Source organism: Podarcis filfolensis (genome assembly GCF_964270895.1).
Source record: "Podarcis filfolensis genome assembly, chromosome: 7".
NCBI lineage: Eukaryota > Metazoa > Chordata > Lepidosauria > Squamata > Lacertidae > Podarcis > Podarcis filfolensis.
Genome location: NC_139603.1, coordinates 44,773,918 through 44,795,987, shown reverse-complemented (window position 1 = coordinate 44,795,987; position 22,070 = coordinate 44,773,918). Strand labels below are relative to the sequence as shown.

Below are 22,070 nucleotides of genomic sequence, written 5' to 3'. Positions count from 1 at the left end.
AGCTACATATATATCTAAAAATCTGCCCCAGAGGTTTGGAGGATACCTCATAGGGATGAAGGCGAAGTCACATTGTGTGAGAAGAAGTCTGTTCAGGCAGACTTGGATTCTGACACTGACAAACTGGAACGTGTCCAGAGGAGGGCAACCAAAATGGTCAAAGGCCTGGAAACGATGCCTTATGAGGAACGGCTAAGGGAGCTGGGCATCTTTAGCCTGGAGAAGAGGAGGCTAAGGGGTGATATGATAGCCATGTTCAAATATATAAAAGGATGTCACATAGAGGAGGGAGAAAGGTTGTTTTCTGCTGCTCCAGAGAAGCGGACACGGAGCAATGGATCCAAACTACAAGAAAGAAGATTCCACCTAAACATTAGGAAGAACTTCCTGACAGTAAGAGCTGTTCAACAGTGGAATTTGCTGCCAAGGAGTGTGGTGGGGTCTCCTTCTTTGGAGGTCTTTAAGCAGAGGCTTGACAACCATATGTCAGGAGTGCTCTGATGGTGTTTCCTGCTTGGCAGGGGGTTGGACTCGATGGCCCTTGTGGTCTCTTCCAACTCTATGATTCTATGTACCTCTATTCCAAATATTAAATACTTACTGGCGCTAATATCAAAAGCTTATTAATACTACTAGTGCCAGGGCAGATTATTTTTATGACAGTTGAACAAGGTTGACATATAATGGTGATCACAAGTTGATAATTCTCAGCTTACTGACTATAATAAGCTGCTGGGACAATTGCCATGACAAAAGAGACCCATCAAAGCAGCCTAAATTTATTTCACTGGTCCATTAGTGCTGTAGTCCAAAATTTGGAGTCCAGCTGTCCTACACACTGCACCACAGAAACACACACACAAATTCAATCTGCTTTATGAAGCTAAACATAGAAAAATATAGGTAGATTTCACTCATCATGCGTTGTAGTAAGATTACTGATGTCTAAAGATGTCTTCCCCCTTCATATATACTCTCGTGTGATATTGTGGAAGAAGCTTGCAGTGTTAGGAATCAATCAGTGCTTGCTGATCTTAACACAGAATTTATATTCCTTTAACATCTGTCAAATCAAACACAATGCCAAAGGTCACCTCTCTTCCAACATCCTTAATATGAAAGCTGCAAAACAAGGGTGTATTCTTGCTCCCCTTTTTTATTTTTATCAGATCTTTCAGAGCACATTAAAAAAAAAAAGAATCACATGCCCCCAAAATCAAACAAAGTTCAGTCCCACTGTTACTGTATGCGGATGATGCAGTCTTATTATCACTGATGAAGATAAGTTTGAAACGACTTTTACTCTCCCTGGTTTCCTATAAACTCTCAAAAACCAATAAACTCTCAATAAATTATGAGAAGACAAAAATTCTGGTCTTCTCTAATTTCCAGAAATTAGAGAAATGGAAAATAAGAGGACAAGAAATCCAACAAGTAAAGATGCACAGATATCTCGGAATTTTATTCCAGAGCAACTCAGGTTACTGAAACCATCACACAAGTGCTATAAAACAGGCAAAGTGGTAGTTCACTTTTATTTTCAGAAAGGTAACCAATTTATACCAGCAAAAGTATCATCCCAGCTACTTTTGGGATCCCAATATGGATACAAGCATATAATAGTGATTTAGATAAGATACACTCAAGTTTCTTGAGACATATCCTGGGGCTCCCAAGTTCAATCAAGTATGAGACAATGTGTGCAGAACCAGGTATTCACACAATGGAATAAAATACTGGTTGCGTTGCCATTTCCATTGCCAACCTTCAAGTTTGCTTTCTGACATACTTAAGGACTCTTACAAATCCAGACGCTTCCCAAATCAGATCTGTTGGTATTGACTTGGAAATCTTTTTTTACACAGCTGTTTATTTGTATATATTTTAAACTTTTATATATGGATGTTGTATGATGGCCTATATTTGTATTGCCTAATAAAGATTTGGCAAAGTAAGTATATATACTCAAAAGAAAAAGGTGAGACTTCAAAACATGATGTCCCCATCTGAGAATTTGTTTTTAAACAAATTATGCAGGTCCTTGTGCATTTTTATGATACTGATCACATGCAACACTTCCAAAACCAACATTTTAGGTTGAAAACTGAAACTAGTAACCACAAAATCTGTTTACTGCTGTATATTTGCAAGTGAAAGAGGCTTTAAGGCAGTCAAAAATAAAACCTTACTTTCTAGAATACAGATTAGCATTTCATACTATATTTCCACCCAACACCCCAGTGCTCTCAAACTAGAGGACTATAGAAGGCTAGCATAAATAGAAGGTGGAAACTTAGAGCTGGGAATAGAAAAAAATCCAAGAAGATGGGCCATGTACACGGGTATGAAAACATACAAATCTGGGGATACAAAAATAAGGACGGTCCTGATGGAACTGATTAAAGGTAAATCTAGTCCAGTATCTTATTCTCAACAAGATACCTCCAGGAAGAACACAAGCAGAACATGAACACCACAGCACTTTCCCTGCTCACATTTCCCAGCAACTGGTACTCAAAAGCACTGCACATCCAACCATACTGGTTCATTTTTTTCATTTGAACTGCAGATTCTTCCTACAATTTCCCCACAGGGAAACTGAAATCCCCAAAGTCCTGTCGCACTGTAAGAATCCAATCCTTGGCCCCTAGAAACAGAAAAGCATTCAGACAGCAGGGTAGAGGGGGAAGAACCACACAATTTGGCTTAAATAAATTGCAAATAAATCCAACCAAATACCAGAAGGCAGAAATCCTCTTCTGACTTGCTAATTAAAAATATTAAGTGTCCAAACACATACCCATTAAGTTACTTTAGAGCCTGGAACTAAAGACCTAGTTCTAAGAACTACTTACCCATATTTACTAAAATATTTTTTATCACAATCAGTATTTAAAATGTATTCTAAAAAAACCTGCCATCTCAGGAACAAACACCATTCAAACATTCAAACGAGAGAGGTTTTTTTTTAAAGTTCTATGTTTAACAGTTAAATGACTAAGGCTACAACTAGGAGTAGGGAGAAGTTTGTCCACTCCGTATTTGGGAGCAAAATGTTCTGATTTACACCTCCTGGGCTGCGGTACCCTATCTGGTACTGTCCAGATGTTGATGGACTACAACTCCCACCAACCCTGACCATTGGTCATGCTGGCTCGAGTTGGAATCCAACAATATCTGGAGAGCAACATGTTGGCTACCACTGTTCTGCACCACACTGTGAAGTGGAATGAAGGAGTACAAATTAGTCCACACTTCCTCATACTGCAACTTACAGATTAATGAGGTAGCCTGAGAGCTGCCTTTTACTTCATTTTAATTCTTAATCATGGTGCACATGGAAGCAACTGTACCAGCAGAAGTCAACTCACATGCAAACCATTCTACATCAATTTTGCACATAGACAGTGGCTGCTTCCCAGCATATGTGCACATAATAAAATTGTGGCTTATGCCTTGGAGGGGGCCCTGAGCAAAATGCCCACTGGTGAGCTTCTTCTCTGTCAAGTGAGTCCTGATAAACTTACCTGGAAGTGGCAGGTAGCAGCACTTTGTCTCTGGTTGCAAATGTTGCAAACAGTGATTTGCACTGACATAGCACTGATCAGAACACTGAGCCAGATTTTTTAAAAAGGAGAGCCCAGAGAAGGCATTAGTGTTGGATCTGAGGGCACCCACAGTTGCCTAAATATACCACATGCCAATACCTATCCTGCATAAAGCTACACACTTATATGAACTTTACATATAACGAACTACATGTACAGTGGTACCTAGGGTTACAAACGCTTCAGGTTACATACGCTTCAGGTTACAGACGCTTCAGGTTACAACCCAGAAATAGTACCTCGGGTTAAGAACTTTGCTTTAGGATGAGAATAGAAATTGTGCTGGCGGCATGGTGGCAGCAGGAGGCCCCATTAGCTAAAGTGGTGCTTCAGGTTAAGAACAGTTTGAGGTTAAGAATGGACCTCCGGAACAAATTAAGTACTTAACCCGAGGTACCACTGTATTCTATATAGAGAAATGTTATTTGTTTAGGAATTCCTTGGATGCAAACCTTACAAGATTTCAGAAATGATGGTATTCCTTGAAAGCAGAAGTTGAGAATGTGAACGATAGTCTCCTCACAGGAAATTCACCAGGTCATTCCATTGTTGCAATCCTAGGCACACTGACTAAGGAATAGGTTCCACTAAAGTCAAAGAGACACACTTCTGAGTGAACATGCTCAGGGATGCAAAAAAGTCCACAATTAGCTTCTTCACTTAACTCTTTTCTTACTCTGTTGTATGAGATGCAATGATTTCACTACTCCATGAACCAGGAACAGAGAAAGAGGAAAATGCATATAAGCTTACTCACTTATTAATACTGATAGTGAAAACTAAAATGCCTAGTGAAACTAAAATACTTGACTCTAAATGGGAAAATGATATCCCAGTCAACATAAATCAGAGTAGCTTGACTGCATGCTAAAATCTTCCAGATATTATTAGGAGCAAGTGAGTGGCATCACCCATTTTACAAAGACAAAGGAAAAAATAAGCATATTAGGGGACACTAGGTTCCAACTAAGTGTAATTAAAGTGGCGAGCCATTTCCAGCAGCATCGTGATGTTTCTATAAAACATGGTATCTCAAGAAGTATCTATAACATAATTATATCACTTCAATTTAAGCAGATATCTTCATTTACTTTTAGTACCTTCAGTAGAGGCAAACACAATAAAGCCGTTTAGCAACTATTACAGGGAAGATAAAGGAAACTGCCAGTCTATAGCTCCATTGGGAAAGCAAGTCAATCATGGAGGACAATAGGCTGAAAATGCTTGAAGCATTCCTGCTCAGATCTCTTCCCCTCCCACTTACAGAAATAATTATCTGCCCTATTCAACTTTCTTTCATTAATGCTTTGAAAAAAAGGAAAAAACCTGAACACCTACTCATCACATCTTCAAAAGATAAACAAGAAAATGGATTCCAACTGTTTAGAACAGTTTTAAATTTAAAATTCCGATCATAATTTTAAAAAACAGACTATAAATAAAAGCTTTCATAGAACAATTTTATGTTAAGGGGAGGGGATTCAAATCTCTATCCTTTTTTTAATTATTCAGGATTTGTAATCCTATATTGGGAACCTGAACTCAACAGGATTATGCCATGTATATTATCAGTGTAGGCATACAGGAAGTGTCTTATCCCAGGTCAGGCTTTAGGGTATATTCTAGAAATGGCCAGGGATTACAAAAGTTGTAGTCCAACAGCATCATGGAATCCAAGGTTGAACAACAGTGTTCTAGAACATTCAACTATAAAAAGCATGATTTGATACAATAAGGTAGAAATCCTATAGCAGGATCTGTTGGGGGTGATCTCCAGCTGAGCTGGAAGGTTCTTGGTGTAGCTGGGCTAAACTGGGTTTACCTCTCTCACCCTCAATTCAGCATTATCTCCCCCATCTCAGCTCAGTCAGGACCCAGCTGGGTGACTTGAGCCCAGTGGATCTTGAACAGGTGTAAGCCATGAAAAGGGGGTGTTGGGGGGACAAGGAAGCGGCAGGACTGGGGGTGGGGGGCTTCAGCTGGATCATAAAGCCCTCATCTCAGTCTGGCAATCCAGTACATTAACCTGGCAAAAAGGCTGGTGTAACTCAAACATTTTAAAGGCTTGTTTTCCATCTGCCAGGCCTAGGCTGGATCAGTCAGTGACAGCTCCCCTACTTCATGGGGTTTGGATCTGGTGTAACTTTAAGCTGACTTAATTTACACCAGCTTCCTTTACACTAGCTGCTTTTGTATAGAATTGATCCCTTCCACATCTTGACTAAGCAAAAAGGTTAACACTGTGAACATTGCAACAATCAAGAGCTGGTTGGTGAATATATTTATAGCTGACCAAAACAATACTGGGATTTCAAAATAAAGAGAGCACTTATGGGGGGGGGGCTCTTTGAACAATTAGATTAAGGGTTGGGAATCTCTCATCCGTGGGTGTAATTAGGCATGACAGTGTTCCCCAAACCACCCACACCTGACATCATATGTGATGTCAAACATGTGGCAGGTAAGGACATGGTGCCAAAGGAACAAATGGGAACTCGGAGTGAGTTCCTGATAGATCCTTAGCAAAGGACTCACTGACAGTAAGACTCATTGGCACTAATGGCATTGGGTACAGTTTTGAGTCACCACACATGTGTGAAATAGCGGGCAACTGAAACACCCCATCCTGCCCCCATTCCACCCTTTTAGTGACATCTTTTATGACATTTATGGGTCACTTCCGGGTTTGAGCACATATTTGTCATGCCTAAAAGGGAGGTCGAGTGTAGTTCAGCCAAATGCAGCCAAGAAGCCATTTATACTTGTTGTTTTATTTGGGAGTTGCTCTTATAGACTCTTCTATTTTGGAGAGGAAGGGAAAGTATTTATATATGTAATAAAATTTTGGTTTTTGCATTCAAAACTGTGAGTTTCAGCTACGTGCTAGATAACAACTCTGAAGACAGAATGGGTATCTAAGAAAGAAAGACTAGCAATGTTGTTGTAAGAATGGCTTGCACTTTTCTTCTTCCACCCACAGATTTCAGTAGACGTAATGAATTTCAGACAAGATAATATGCTGTTAGAATGAGAGCAGGAAAAGACCCTGGAAAAAAATAGCACCAGGAAACATTAGTAATTTGACACAACTAGGGCAATATTTTAGGAACTTAAAGCATCATTTTGGCCTTTCCCCCTTGCTCTCCCATCCCATACATTTTACATCACTGGAGAGCGACCCTCCTCAGTAACATGTCAATATTTGATGCCCACTATAAGAAGTACCAGGGACGCGGATGGTGCTGTGGGTTAAACCACAGAGCCTAGGACTTGCCGATCAGAAGGTTGACGGTTCGAATCCCCGCAACGGGGTGAGCTCCCGTCGCTCAGTCCCTGCTGCTGCCAACCTAGTAGTTCGAAAGCACATCAAAGTGCTAGTAGATAAATAGGTGGGAAGGTAAACCGCGTTTCAGTGTGCTGCTCTGGTTTGCCAGAAGCGTCTTAGTCATGCTGGTCACATGACCCAGAAGCTGTCTGCGGACAAACGCCAGCTCCCTCGGCCAATAAAGCAATATGAGCACCACAACCCCAGAGTCGGTCACAAGTGGACCTAATGGTCAGGGGTCCCTTTACCTTTATAAGAAGTACCACTTGAACATTTTTATTCTTTAAGTGCAAAATGTATAATGAATGCTACTGCATGAATACTAACATCTCATATTTTAATATTTCCTAGATAAAGCCATTTTATATCAACTTTAGACAAGCCATTTTATATCAACTTTATTTACATGCTCAAAAGGTGAACAATATAGCAATCTGGAACAATGATACTTAATGAGATCACAGGAGTATGTGACAAGACTGCTTTCATTTAGTTTCTTAGGAGACAATGCAGTACTAAGTTTTCCTGAACATGTGCTCCATTCAGCTACATCAAATTATTTAGTTGTTGTAGTTGTAGTTGTTGTTGTTGTTGTTGTTGTTATACATGATTACATTTGATTGTCTTTTCCTCTGATTACATCTGTTTTCTGTTTTAACTGCTAATAGGTCATGAATGTGAACTAATGTCATCCTACAACATCCAGAATTACACTGAAGCTATATTATTAATTAAATTTATATCCCACCTTTCCTCCCAAAGAAGCTCATTTTGAGAGTTCTGTTGCAAGACTGCTTTATTCAAAAGAAGGATTTCTGTCAGAAAAACTAGAAGTTAATGATTAGTCTACAAAAGGGGGGAAAGCTTTTGAAAATACACTTTTCTATCCACAAACAATGGGAAGCTGTGGCCACAGATCCTCCAGACGCCACTGAAGCATATGCAGGTAATAAACAACTGTTATAAAAGCCTCTAAAAATGACCCCCTCATTCAAACACAGAGCATTTCTGAACTGCTGCTGTATTATTCATACAAGAGTTAATATGGAGAGCAGTCTTTCATAATACCAAATGATTAGTGAATGAGTGTGTGTTATTATCTATTACATTTCTGTACCACTTCTACTTGACTTGCTTTGTGATATACGCCTCCCTTTGCACTTATCACTTAGGGTGGAAACCTGACTGCCCCATATTGCTTTGCTTCCAGGTAGATGTGTTTTGGGTACTTGTCTCTAACGAATACATTAATATCAAAATCTGCATTGCTAATAGGCAAAATACACTCTTGGACAGCATTTAAGTCAGCATTCCTCAAAGAGATTGCAGGGTTAGTTCTTATTACAAGTAAAACACTGCTGTGAACCAAAGTAAACAAAACAAAACAAGTCCTCAAGTAAGGACTTGCTTCTAAGCAAGAACAGCAGAATGGAATCTTCCCCAAGCCGCCATTGTCAGTCCTTATGGAATACATCTATTAGTACATACTGATGTTATATGTAAATCATGTATATGAACAGCCTTCCCAAAGAGCTAAATTCTTATGCCAAATTATACTAACAAAGTAATAATAGCACTAGCCCTCTTAGACTAGCACTAGCCCTCTTAGGGCATTCTGTTTCTGTGTATAGCAAACCCATGAGGAAGGGACTATGGGGACACGTGATCTGGCTCTGTCAACACACCTGTCACCAGTAGCAGTCAGCAGGGCAGGGCAGCAGTGCTTACCTGACATCCCATCACTGGCAACACAGTAGCTTAATGGAAATGGGAGTGGGGAGGCAATAGCAAGGTTGATGCTGTATAAACACACCATTGCGAGCACCAAATTGACTCTACCAGTGCCAACCTACCCCTCTTCCTCCCAGTAAGCTGCAGAGACACTGGCATTAGGAGGTCAAGTAAGCACCACTGCTCAGCCTTACAAACAGTTATTGCCTGTCACCCGTTACAAGTTGGGAATTCAAACATGTGAAGAGTCTCCCGTACTCAAGAATGGCCCCAACATAAAGGTAAAGGTAAAGGGACCCTGACCATTAGGTCCAGTCATGACCGACTCTGGGGTTGCAGCACTCATCTCGCTTTATTGGCCGAGGGAGCCGGCGTACAGCTTCCGGGTCATGTGGCCAGCATGACTAAGCCACTTCTGGAGAACCAGAGCAGCGCACGGAAATGCCATTTACCTTCCCGCCGGAGCGGTACCTATTTATCTACTTGCACTTTGACGTGCTTTTGAACTGCTAGGTTGGCAGGAGCTGGGACTGAGCAACGGGAGCTCACCCCATCACGGGGATTCGAACCGCTGACCTTCTGATCGGCAAGTCCTAGGCTCTGTGGTTTAACCCACAGCACCACCCGCGTCCCTCATATACGGTATATACATATAAAAGACCACACACATTTAATAATGTTTAAAAAGGTCTTTAACACATTTAGAAACCTGATTTCCCACGAGTCCAGTAGGACCTCTGCTTCATAAGTTTGCCTTACTACTTATGAAGGAGGATAAGAGTGGTGGTGAATGCCTTGCATATTTGTAGGACGCAGAATCAGAATACCTAAAGAGGGCTACTGCAACTTCTTAGCTGCCCCTTGGCTGACATCAGACTGGGTGAGAAATAAACTGAAGAATAATTCCCAAAGAATCAGGAAATAACATACTTCTGAACTAATCCAGATTTGCTTATTTCCCCCCAGCTGCAGCCTTTGAATGCAGCTCCTATGGAATAATGAGAAAAACAACTATCTTCATCCATTTTCATAGGGAATGATTTCAAAGACTTTATCTCACAGGCAAAAGGTCATCTTTTGTGTGTAATCCTCACATGGAAATGGTCTCGCAGTGGGAGTGGGAATTTGTGCCCCAACAGCAGTTTTTACAGATACACCTCTTCAAAGTAGGGAATAAAGTCTTACCTAGCTTTGATTTTAACCAGAGATGGGTGTGAATCAAAGATGCTATTTCACACATATATGTATTCACTTGATTGAGTGTGCGAACTAACCTCCAACAAAAAGACCGTAAGCAGACCCTGCGGAATCAGGCCAAAGGCCCATCTAGTCCCAGCATCCTGTTTGCACAGTGTTCTCCCCACCTGTGACTCCCAACGACTGGCATTCAGAGGCATACTGCTTCCAACTGTAGAGGTAGAACACAGCCATTGTTTTGTAGCTCTTAGCCATGGATAGACTTGTCCTTCATGCATTGGTCTAATTCTCTTTCAAAGCCACCCAAGTTGGTGGCCATCGCTATTTCTGGTGAGAGTGAATTTTATAGTTTAACTATATGCTGTCTGAAGCAGTACTTCCTTTTATCGGTCCTGAAACTTCTAATGTTCAGTTTCATTGGATGCCTCAAGTTCTAGTAACATGAGGGGTGAGGGGAGATCACTATCCGCTTTCTCCACAACATGAATAGTTTTATACACCTCTATCATTACATTACTTGCCTTTTCTCTAAACCAAGGAACACTAAATATAATAATAAATATTTTAACCTTCCTCACTTGCTCCATCCCCTTGATCATTTTGGTCACCCTTTTCTGAACCTCTTCCAGCTGTATGAAATCCTTTTTTAAATGAGGTGACCAAAACTGTACACAGTATTCCAAGTGTTGTTGCATTGTATTTCTTAGAAACACAGAACTGCAAAGTTGGGAAGGGTATATGATTTTTCTTTCTTTAATCTGCAATGGCTCATTCAAACAGTAAGCAATCATTTGATACTGATATGTGAACAAAGCTTTCTGCATTTGTTGCTTTGATAATTTTTAATTGTTTGTTTTGCCTTGAGACCTTTTGTTTAGAAGGAAATAAACTAATAATGAGTTTTCAAAATATTGTGCACTCAACAAACCCTCCATTCCCAACGCACTTTCCTAAAATACTGACTAGATTTTTTTTGTTACATAGCAACAAGAACTCCAATATACAGGAATTATGTTCCATATTAGGTTTCTATTTCCAAAATACCAAAGCTTCCTGAAGTCCAAATGTTCGGACACAAATATTAATGAAAGCAAAACCAAGTTCATTTAAAAATAGGCTTTAGGCATTGTTGCTACTAGAATCTATTCTCTTGGTGCTATTTCACATAAATCATTAGACTTCCATTAAAACAGAATTTGAGAGTGTGGCTTCAAATTTCCCCCAGCTGCTCCAGAACAGTAATCATTAAGCTCTTTGGGAGTGGTGCATACATATCTGAGAGCAGAAGAGAGCGCTAAGAGTATAGAATTTCACAGCAAAAAAATAATAATAAACTAGAACAGCTCAAAACACTTGTTCATTATTATTAATTTCTGTTTATTCTAATAAGAGCCAGGGAACTGAAAGGGTCATTAAAATTAGAGATTAAGATAACTGAATTATTTACTTATGGTTTTATATGGAATTGCATATTTAGAGCTGATGTTTAAATAACAGCCTTTGTAACAAAATGTGCGCTACTCTAATTCATTCAGCTACTGTCACAATTAAATTGCATTATTGTGCTTAGGTTCAAGTGCCTTTAAAACCATTTCATAATGAGCAATATTCAGTGTGCTGCTAGGAGGGCAGGTTTTGGGGTGGGAGGGCAGGTAATCACAGTCCAAAGAGCTATTTTAGGTGTATCTGAATACTTGCATGAAAGTTAGCCACATGACTTCTAACAAGCAGATATCACCCAATTAAATCAATGCGTATAAGTTTTTCATGTCCACTGATTTCAGCTGCTCTACTCTAAGTACATTGGATGTTGGATACAATTCTAAATATTGTGCCTCACTCTATATAGCATGCACCTATGCCCAACTGTTTCACTTCTTTTCTATACTGCATATAGTAGCAGAACATGCCAATGGTAGAAAACATATATCCCAATGTTGCAAAGCTGAAACGGCTAAGCCACATGAGGCAACAAAAAAGGAAGAAATCAGTGAGAATAAAGATTTTGAAGACAGTATGTGACATTTAGAACTATGAAGCTTTTAGAAGAATGAGTCTGACATTTGAGGAAATTAACAGGATTGATAAAACCATGTTCTAGGACTCTTTATCTACTAATGAAGTTTGTGGGAGCTCTTTAAAAAAAACCTTCCAGGAGTATCAAGAGGATTCAAGATAAGCAAATTCCCCAAGCCAAATGTGGATGGGATTGACCATTACTAGCAAGAGAGAGCACTCAGAAAAAATATTTCCTTTTTTCACCCAACTCAAATGATTTTTATTATTTTTCCAAATTATTACAAATCAAACCAAATAAATTTAATTTAATACAATTTCTTAAAATCAGGTTTTCAGTTTCTGTTCCAAACATATGATCACCATCATTTCCTTGCATAGTCACACAATTTCTTATTTAGAGTCCACTTGACATCCTTTACTTGCTGTTAAACCATTCTTCCAGCTGGCCGCCTTTTTCATCTTACAAACAGCACCTCCGTTACATCTTTAAATAAATATTCTATTTAAGGTGTGTAGTCCTTCGTATATATTGTTGTTCCGGACCTGGTGTGTTGGGAGAGTTAATTCCTATCTTCCATTGTTCGGTTCTTTGCAGTGTTTATCTGGATGGTACAAGGTCGCATTCCATTTCTTCCACTGTTTACAGACTAGCATACAAGCTCAAATAACTCACTGAGTGCATATCCAACCTCCACCACTAAAAATCCCACTCTGGAGTTCTTCCTCGGCACACAGTTGAAAGCAAGATCTTTTCTCAAATTCAGCCTCTTTACTACACCTGTTCGGCCGCAGTTCTCTCCCCCCCCCCACCCCACTGCATTACTCCATCAGCACTCCTCGTCCAGTCCAGGAATAATTTTAAATAAAGTCCATTCAGCCTCGGTTGGGGGGGGGGCATAGTAAAACCCTGTTAAATTCCTTGTTGAGCATAAATTAAAAGCCGCCCCCTCTTTTCTCAAGTAACAAACATAATAACATAACAGTGGCTACACACGTCTCTTTCATTTTGCAGGGGAGGACAAGAAGAAAGGAGACCATTTGAAAACCACAAGAAAACACCTTGTCCTCCCCATTCCTTTCCCGACTGTTGTAAGGGTTCTCAAGCTTCAAAGAAAACATTCAGATACCTTCAAAGAACCAAGCCCAGTCTTTTCAGCAGCTGACTGATTGCCTGCAATCAGCATATGTTGGGTCTAGGAGCACCTCTTGATTAATGCCAATTTTCCAAATTATGGAGGAACCAACCACGAATCATGCCAGAGATGGAGGTTCGTCCATGGCAGGGACACACTCCCAGGTCACACCTGCTCCGCCTTTCAAGTTGGCAGACATGGGCTTGCACGGCACAGCGGGATGCAGCAAGCTCCCCACTGGACAACACTGCCAGCATTTCAGATCATAAATACTGGCTTTCCCCTGCCTGAACCTCCTTGTTGCCCACAAAGGGCAGCAAGCAGCAACCACCATTGACTTGTGACGTGACCAGAAACCCAGAAAAATATTTCCTACCCCCTTGGAAGTTCTAATTAGACTTCTAATTGTTGGCCTCCCGGGATTCTCCACCTCACCTTTGAAAGGTTCTCTTACCTCCCAATTGCAATAGGTGCTACAGGAGGAAGATTAGAGTCTGTGCCTCTCTCTTTTCTTCCCTTGCCACAGTGTCTGCTGCAGCAGCAGCCAGTTCAGCGAGTGGAAAGAAGAAATCGTTTCTAGATTGAGGCCACATTTTAAACTGTAGTACTATGAATAATCAAGGTTCCAAGCCAAATAATTTTAAACTTCGGTGACATGACTTCACTTAAAGGAGAGCTCTTAGCAGGCCAGAAAATGGAGCGTTCTCCCACTCTCAATTTCTGCATCAGTCTAATAACAGTATTCTGCTACATATTCAATAGACAAAGGAGCAAAAATCATTATTGTAACTGCTGTCGTTTAAGAGAATGTACTTTAAATTTTGTCTAAATGCAAAAACTGATAACTCCATCAGCTGACAAGATTATGACATCACCATTCAGTTCACCTTGTCACTGCTGATCTGCTGATCCATCTGTAACTGTTCAACTGGATTTATTTTTCACTCTCTCTCCTACCTTTTGTAATAGGTCTGAGCCTGCTGTCAACTGCCATGCCCCCAAAGCCTATCAGAACCTTCAAGTGAGCAAACTGAAGTATTGGAATGGTGTTGAACAGAAGGCAAGGAAGACCCTGGGAGAAGAATTACTACATTTCAATGAAGCAGGCCGCCATAGAACAGTGGTATCCAAACTTTTTTCATAGAGGGCCAGATTTGATGAAGGGCCATGAGGGCTGACCAAAGGGCCAACCTTTTTTTAGGATTGAAGTTGTTGAGCTTTTTTATGATTTTACCCTAAGGCTGTTGAGCTTTTTTTATGATTGAAGTTGTTGAGGTTTTTTTTGGATTTTACCCCAGGAAATAAACTACCACAGGGGTCGGATTATACCGACCGGTGGGCCAGATTAGGCCCCTGAAACGGACTTTGGACATGCCTGCCATAGAAAGTATGCAGCCTGGCATCTTGTCTCCCATGTTCAAAAAGCTGGGTATATTGCAGCTTTTTTTACTTGCTTGCCCAGGCCTGGTAGGTATGGGGGAAGGAAGAAATGGTCCAATGTTGGGGTCCAAAAAAGGTACCATAAAGGCATTGAAGAGGCAATTGCACTTAAGTAGTGATTCCACCCTCTCCTGAAAGGATAATGTCATCCGTGTTGAATTCATGTTCTTTAATCCTAAGTGTATATGGGGGTGGGAGTGGGGGTGGGGTGAGGACAAGCTGTAGTCGGCAATGATGCAAAGAAACTATTTCAACTATAGTCATTCACAAAAACAGTGTTATGAGTTTGTGGGTGCAAGGCACCCATAATTTCTGGATTTGGTAAGTGTAAAAATATAATAAATGCTTAAGAGAGTTAAACTGAAGTCAGACTCTTAACAGCTGGGCTCAGCTTCCTGTGCAGAGGAGATCGCTTGAGAGATGGGCAGAGAACATCAGAAGAACAAAGACAGGAAGATAGGCCATCAGCAAGACAGACTTTCTGCTGGAGCTATGAGATAGTCTGTAGACAATTCCAAAGTTTTGGAACTTCAGTTGGCTGTGGTGTGCTGGGAGGGAGTGTCAGTCTGTTAAATGAAGCAAGTTGGAGTGGGGACTGAGCACAGTGTTGGTTGCCTGTTTGAATAGGAGACCGTGGCAATGGGAGAGACAGGACCCTCTTGAGTGTGATGCTTTGAACCCTCCATCATAGTTGTATATCTGCATAAATAAATCATATATCATGAAGACACCACAGTCTCCATTGTGCCTCATTTCCAAAGGAAACACAGGCCTTGGGTAAGCACCTGGAGCACTGGAATCCCACACTGCTCAGAGATTGAACTGGTCTGTAATGATAGTAAATACATATTTCAGCTGATTAAGGCACAATTACTTAGATGGTTAATACATGTATGTATGCATACCAAATAATGTCATGTGTATGATGTAAACTGCGCAATGCAGACTTAAAATTTAGTCATCTGGAAAGATTAACACCACTAATAATAGGGATATCATTATAACAAAGCAACCACTGAAGTTATTAAGGAAAAACTGAATTTGGGTTGGTTTTGAAGTCCACATTAGTGCTTGTCAAATTAAATTACTTTACATTAATTGCTGAAGCATAAAATCCATTTACTCTCAGCAAGAGTGTAGTTTAATCACCCATAACTTTTCATAAACAAACAGCATTTCTGAAATACCATTCTCAGTTATTAATAGTTTTTCCACCTCAAGAAGAAGGTACTACTAATTCATTTTGTTTCTAACTGTAATAACACCTGTAGCTTCCATTTTGGAAATAAACCAAAATGGCAGCTCAACTTCCTTTACAAAAGCTTCAAACTCAGTATTATATAGATGTAGTAATACTAAACAACAACTGTTGCTATTTGCTATGTAGCATGCCAACTGTGTGAATTATTAGGCTTTATTAGCAACATATTAGAAGAAATAGAAGGTCTATTATTCTCGTTTGAGAAACTCTTCAAATTAGTGAATTCCCTCAGTTACATGTCTAATATATCAGTGCATTACTTTTTCTTTTGCCATATTAAAATCATATATTAGAGGAAAATATGGGAAGTAAACAGTTGGCTGAGCAGGTGATGTCATCAGAAAGGGTTAGGGTTTGGCTTCTTGGACCATGATCTCTGCTTCCTTGAAAAATGTCCTGGACCCTGGCATATCTGGAGGTAAGTCCTGATAGTGCACACAGTCCCAAGGACAACACTAGAGAGTAGTCAGATAGTCCAAATGATCAAATACCAGTCTGGCTCCAGTACAACAAGCAAAGTCCAAAGTCAATACGTAAGGTCAGGTTCCCACCTCTGCAGAACATCTTGGGTTGGAACACCTTTGGTCAGTCCTGAAGTCACAGTCCAGGAGAGTTCCCGAAGCAGCCAAACCAAGGTCCATCAACGAAGAAAGCTGAGCAGATACAGTGGTGCCTTGCAAGACGAAATTAATTCGTTCCGCGAGTCTTTTCGTCTTGCGCAGTTTTTCGTTTTGCGAAGCACGGTCAGTCGCAACTGCACCTCTTCAAGCGGTTTTAAGAAAAAGGAAACAAACTCGCAAGCCCATAGGGAAAATCGTCTTGCGAAGCAACTCAAAAAACGAAAAACTCTTTCGTCTTGCGAGTTTTTCGTCTTCCGAGGCATTCGTCTTGCGAGGTACCACTGTACAGAGCTTCTGCCTTGCTTGCCTTTTATCCTTCCCACCCTTGATTGATGCACCTGTGTTTGCCCCAGCTGAGCAGCTGTGCCTCACCACTTGATGAAACATGCAGGGGGTCACAAGAGCACAAGAATCACAAGAGCAAGCACCAGCAAAAATCACAACGCAGGAAAAACCATAAAGCCAATCAATGCCTCTACACAGCTCCAACCTTTTTTCAGACATTGTTATGGACCAGCATATTGTGATGTTTAGCGGGTGATATATCATGATGCTGAAAACCAGATATCTCCTTCCTTGGAGATTTTTAAGCAGAGGTTGGATGGCCACCTGTCATTAATGCTTTAGTTGAGATTCCTACATTGCAGGGAATTGGGCTAGATGACCCTCAGGGTCCTTTCCAATTGCGCAATTCTATGATTCTATGATTGTACTCCCATCAATATGGATGGGTGGAGTTGGAGTGCAACAATATCTGGAATCCCTACCCCTGTATTAAAAGGAATATGATGCTTTAGTTCTAGTTAGCATGACCTGCCACTGAATTTAACGGAGTTCCAGTTACCTAGGATGAAGAAGTGAGTAAAAGCAAATATAGGTGAGACATCTACCATTTTCAAGCCTTCAAGTGCCTGCTGTCTATCACCCAATTTAACTGGTTTATTAAAACCTATAGCTAGTGATCCTATAATTTTATGCACTTTGCAATGCAGTCTTATGCATGTTTGCTTAGATGTAAGTACCACTATCTTCAATGGAGCTTACATCAAGATAATTGCTATGCATTTTGCTCCAACATTTCTGTCCTTTCTTCCCAAGGGCCAAACTATCATATATTATGATTTCCTAATATATTTCACAGCAACAACTTCCAGAACAGAATTGCTAGCCTGTTTTACTTTACCAGGGGAACTGTCTCATCACTTACTGACCAGGTTCAGGTGTAATGGGAAACCATGGTGTCCTGTTACGAGAATACACCATGGTGAATCTTTGGCTGGTGTGCATCTTCTTTTCATTGTTTCAGATGTGAAAGGGTGGAATCTAAAGAATCTATTTGCACTTTGGACTAAAGCCCTGTTTCCTATTATGTCTGAATATCATGGAGGGAGGGGGACTACAGTTAATATAAACCAGGAGCTGAAACCATGATTTGATCTTGAGACACAAATAGATGCTTTAAAATTTATCTCCTTGCAGATGGAGAAGGGAAGAGGAGGAAACACGTGAACCAGCCTTCCCACAGCATATCCTTGTAAAGGAAATCTTAGTTTCGCATTACATCTAAACTAGGCTGTTGTCAGTAGGGTCATAGTCACAGGGACTGTTTCAATCAGCACCATCGTGATTTTTATTTCCTCCTTGGCTGCTACAATGATAAACTCCAACCACTGGAGGGTTTGGTTTAGGTGATAAGCAGGATTGACAAGATTATAAATTAATGCATGAATAGATCTCAGAAATTAAAATGAATTTAGTTTTACTTCAGTTTTAACTGAAGTAACTCCCTGAAATAGGATGCTTATTGCTTCTTCAAATTTTATACATACAGAAACATATGCATTCATGTGTCTATCTATGTGTGATTACACTGCTATTAACGAAGAGTGTACCTCTCAGGATTCAGGCAAAATGAGCAGCAGGGTTCTATTTTAAAAGGCTTTTCTTTGTTATTTTATTAAAATAATCTGAATTAGATGTCCTCAATATAACACTTCTACTAATCAATTAATCAGTTGTTTAACAACAAACATTTAAAATTAATTCAACAGTGTTCTCTGCTTTTGTTCAATGTTAGCATTACAGTTTTTGCCCTTCTCTCGGATCTAGGTAACAGAGATGCTTTCTTCACAGCAGACAGAAGTCACATAATAAAATGTCAAGGGCCAGATGTCAGAGGTAGTAAAGATGTTAAATGAAGCAAAAGATAAACATCAAACCGTAAAGTGATGATAAATAATGTGACACATAAAAACTCACAGAAATGCTACAATGCACACATGCTTAATGTTGACCAATAGGAAGCAATGAAAGAATTTAAAAATAGAATTTTGCAGAAAATGACAGCTTATTGTAAAAATATATATTATTCATAGCTAATGGACTATTAATGCCAAACTCACATTTTGAGACTCTAGTTGACTTTTACCCCAAAATGAAATGGACATTGAAATCAGCTTGTCCTAACCTCTATTAAATCCTTACATACATGCATAGTACTTTTCAGTATTTAGTCTAATAATCAAAGGTAAAAACTAACTTCCAAAGACAAAGCACCATGGGTTTGGCAACAAGAGACAAGAGATTAAGTGAAGGGTGGGGGAGGGAACAGGTGAAGCAAACCCAAATGAGAACCAAGAAAAGAAAGCTGTTGTCAACCTTGGCCTTTTGATGTAACTATAGCCCATCTTTTGAATCACTTTTTACATATATATCTGGTATCCGGTTGGCATTTTTCTAGGCTACAGCATCTACCAATAGATAGAGCCAGATTCACAATGACCACTGTAAAGCAGGTTCAACTTTTATCCACAAACATAAGGATGAAACCTGTTAGAAGACAGATAAAGGCTATTAGACGAGCAAGAAATCTCCATTATGTGGTTTTAAACAGGCATCCCTCTAAAGCACAACTTGATGACTCTCCTGTAATTCTGAACTGGGACCATGTATTAAATAAGGCTTCTGCTTATGTTATCTTGCAGTCATATCACTGTAGTCCTTTTGCATAAAGAAATACAGTTCATTCATTCACTCGATAAACACTTCTGCATAAAAAGGAAAATACGCATCCAGTCAAAGTTTTGCATAATAATTTCGCATAGAAATAGAAGCCAATTTGCATCACGAAAGAGAGAATAAATCACATCTACATTTATACCAAAGATTATTTATAAATTATTAGGCTCTGTTGGCAGTGGGAAAGTATTTATCATACTTGGCTTCACAAAAGGTTATACTGTAGCAATTTTATTTTTAAAATACATAAATACCACATCCTGCAAAATAATGAAATGGTTATTTGCAGTTATGAGAAACAAACCTACCTGTAGGATACTTTTTTATAAACATTTCTTTGTCAATAGCTGTATTTACTATTTATAGTTCTGGCTTTGTCAAACAGCTATACAACTGCTACAAAGAGGCAAAAGGAATCACAATATACTGTAATGATGCAAAAAATTCTATTGGTAGGTTTATGGAGTCTGCCACCCAGGGTGAATTGAAATACAAGGCATAATCAGGAGTTCCCAGATATTTTTAGCAGTTGTCTCTTCAGATGCTCAGGTGTCTTGTTCCTCAAAACACTCACTGATAAATCACCACAATTTTATCTGGCAGATGGAACCATCCCACTCTGCTTAATTCTACCTCCTGCGTTCCTTATGCCACCTGTCCCTCCACTTACTTCAAAAAGGTTATTCGCATGTCAAAAATGCAGATGCCACTAACAGCATCCCAGTTGGTTCTCTTCCAGAGAGTCAAGCACCCGCAACTCCCTGATCAGGAAAGAAGTTCTAGATGGGTGGAGGAATCACACAATTTTCCACTTATTAGGTACTACCTCTATAAAATAATAGGGCATGTCAATTAGACTTACTAAGAGACCCAAGTAAGAATACAGGAACTCCAAGGCACACATGAAGTTCCTTTGACACACCTTTGAATACATTAGAACTCTGCAAACTTTGGATCATGCATAGCTTAAATAGGTAATAGCCAAAAATGTAAAGTATATTGGACAATACAATGCTAATATGCGAAAAGGTGGCTGGAGTTATCAATTACATGATATCTCTCAAAGTTAAGGAAATAAGCAGAAAATAGCCTTCATGTTATAAAAACTGCAGGCAAAGTTACTCATCTAACCTCTGTGCTTCTTCATATTTAAATGGAGGAGACCCACCAAAATTACAGATCACAATGGTTCTATACAGTTACAAAGACTGTCTAGAGCCATTTGTAATAATTACAATGACCTTGTAGTTGACGTTCCTGTTCTAGAGTAAGAGCCTGGCCTTGCAAGCCTCCTCCATGAATGGGAATGGCAGGAACACTTTTAGAACGAAATTCTAAATGATAAACTAAAGTATTTCATATCAGCTGCTAGACAATTCACCAGTTTGAGATTATTTCCATCTAAACAATTACAATTTCATGCGGAATATGACTATCTTCTCTATGCACCATGAAGACAGGGAGCACACTCAAAGTGCAAATGCTCCCACTCTGTGTAATAGATAAAACTTGAACCAGGATATCATGAAGTTATTTGCATATAAGTTATGTTGTATGGTGGAGAATGAATATATCAGACACATGACTTCGGAACTGGCAAGCAGTAGGCTGTTCATTCAAAAAATTGGTTTTTAGGGTTGAACCTAATCTCCCATCCTTCCAGCTACTGGAATTTGTTGTGAAGGATGATGGAAATTGTAGCCCAAGCCCACAGACCCAGAACAAAGGGGATGTTGTGGCATCAAGATGCTTGATACATCTCCTTTCATTTTTGAAAGATGCATAGGGGAAGCTCTTTCCCTGAGGTTATGAATTGGTAGGGCTAGCGCATGTCCAGAATCAGGGTGAGTGGCCCACCAGGCTCATGCAGAGCTTGTCTGAGGCTCAGAGAGGGAGTCTTGTCAGAATAAAGTTATAAACTCAATCAAAAAAAGCATCCGGTCCCTGGTAGGAGCCCCCAACCAACATAGCCCTCAGAGGCCCACAGTAAGTGTACTCTGCTCCCAGGACCGGTCAGATCAGATCAGTAAAAACAGTCCCTGTCTATAGGGTTACAATCTAAAAGTTATGACACAAACAGGGGGGAAAGGAAGAGGAAAACTCAGGCACCAATTATTAACTGGCCTCTTCTCTTGGAAACACAATACCAAAAGAAGAGGCAATGGATTTTTCCAAAAGGAGAAGAGATTAGGCATAGTTCCTAACAGAGAGAGCTTTTAAAATAAATTTATCCACAACACAAACACACTTAAGACCTCTAGAACAGTGATTTCCAATTAACTAAGTACTGTGGACCCCCTGTTTTTCAAAAGCCAAGGTAGGGACCCCCTACTTTTGAAAATTTTGATACCTCTATGGTAGTTTATGTTACGTGAATGGTGCTATGGACCCCCTAGGTGTGTTACGCAGACCCCCTAAGGACCACGGACCACCAACTGGGAACCACTGCTCTAGAAGAAGTAGTGAACAGGGCTCCACTTTGTTTCCCAAAGCAAAATATAAATGAACCAAATCAAAGCCTTTCAATTTACATATGATCATGGCCTTAGCCCACAGACTTTTGAATGGACTCCATGAAAGACTACTCTTGTACAGAGGGAAAGAAGAAACAGAGCCTGGGTAATCCACTTCAACAACCTTCAGAAAAGCCATACAACCACAGTGGAAAATCTCTGCATATTATCTAGCAAATTATACATGATTTTCTTCTTGACTTGG

At 39.9% G+C, this 22,070-nt stretch overlaps 1 protein-coding gene and 1 long non-coding RNA gene across 6 annotated transcripts in view; both read right to left on the bottom strand.

Moving 5' to 3' along the window:
- The window catches only part of DLGAP1 (DLG associated protein 1), a 292,685-nt gene that overhangs the window by 266,417 nt on the left and 4,198 nt on the right, over window positions 1-22,070 (bottom strand). The gene's annotated exons all lie outside the window — the stretch shown is intronic.
- On the bottom strand, window positions 1,436-4,968 carry LOC310766004. Its single transcript, XR_014549919.1, has 3 exons — window positions 4,709-4,968; window positions 4,066-4,195; window positions 1,436-2,647 (listed from the first exon to the last, which is right to left on the bottom strand). It is a non-coding gene; the product is annotated as an uncharacterized lncRNA (long non-coding RNA).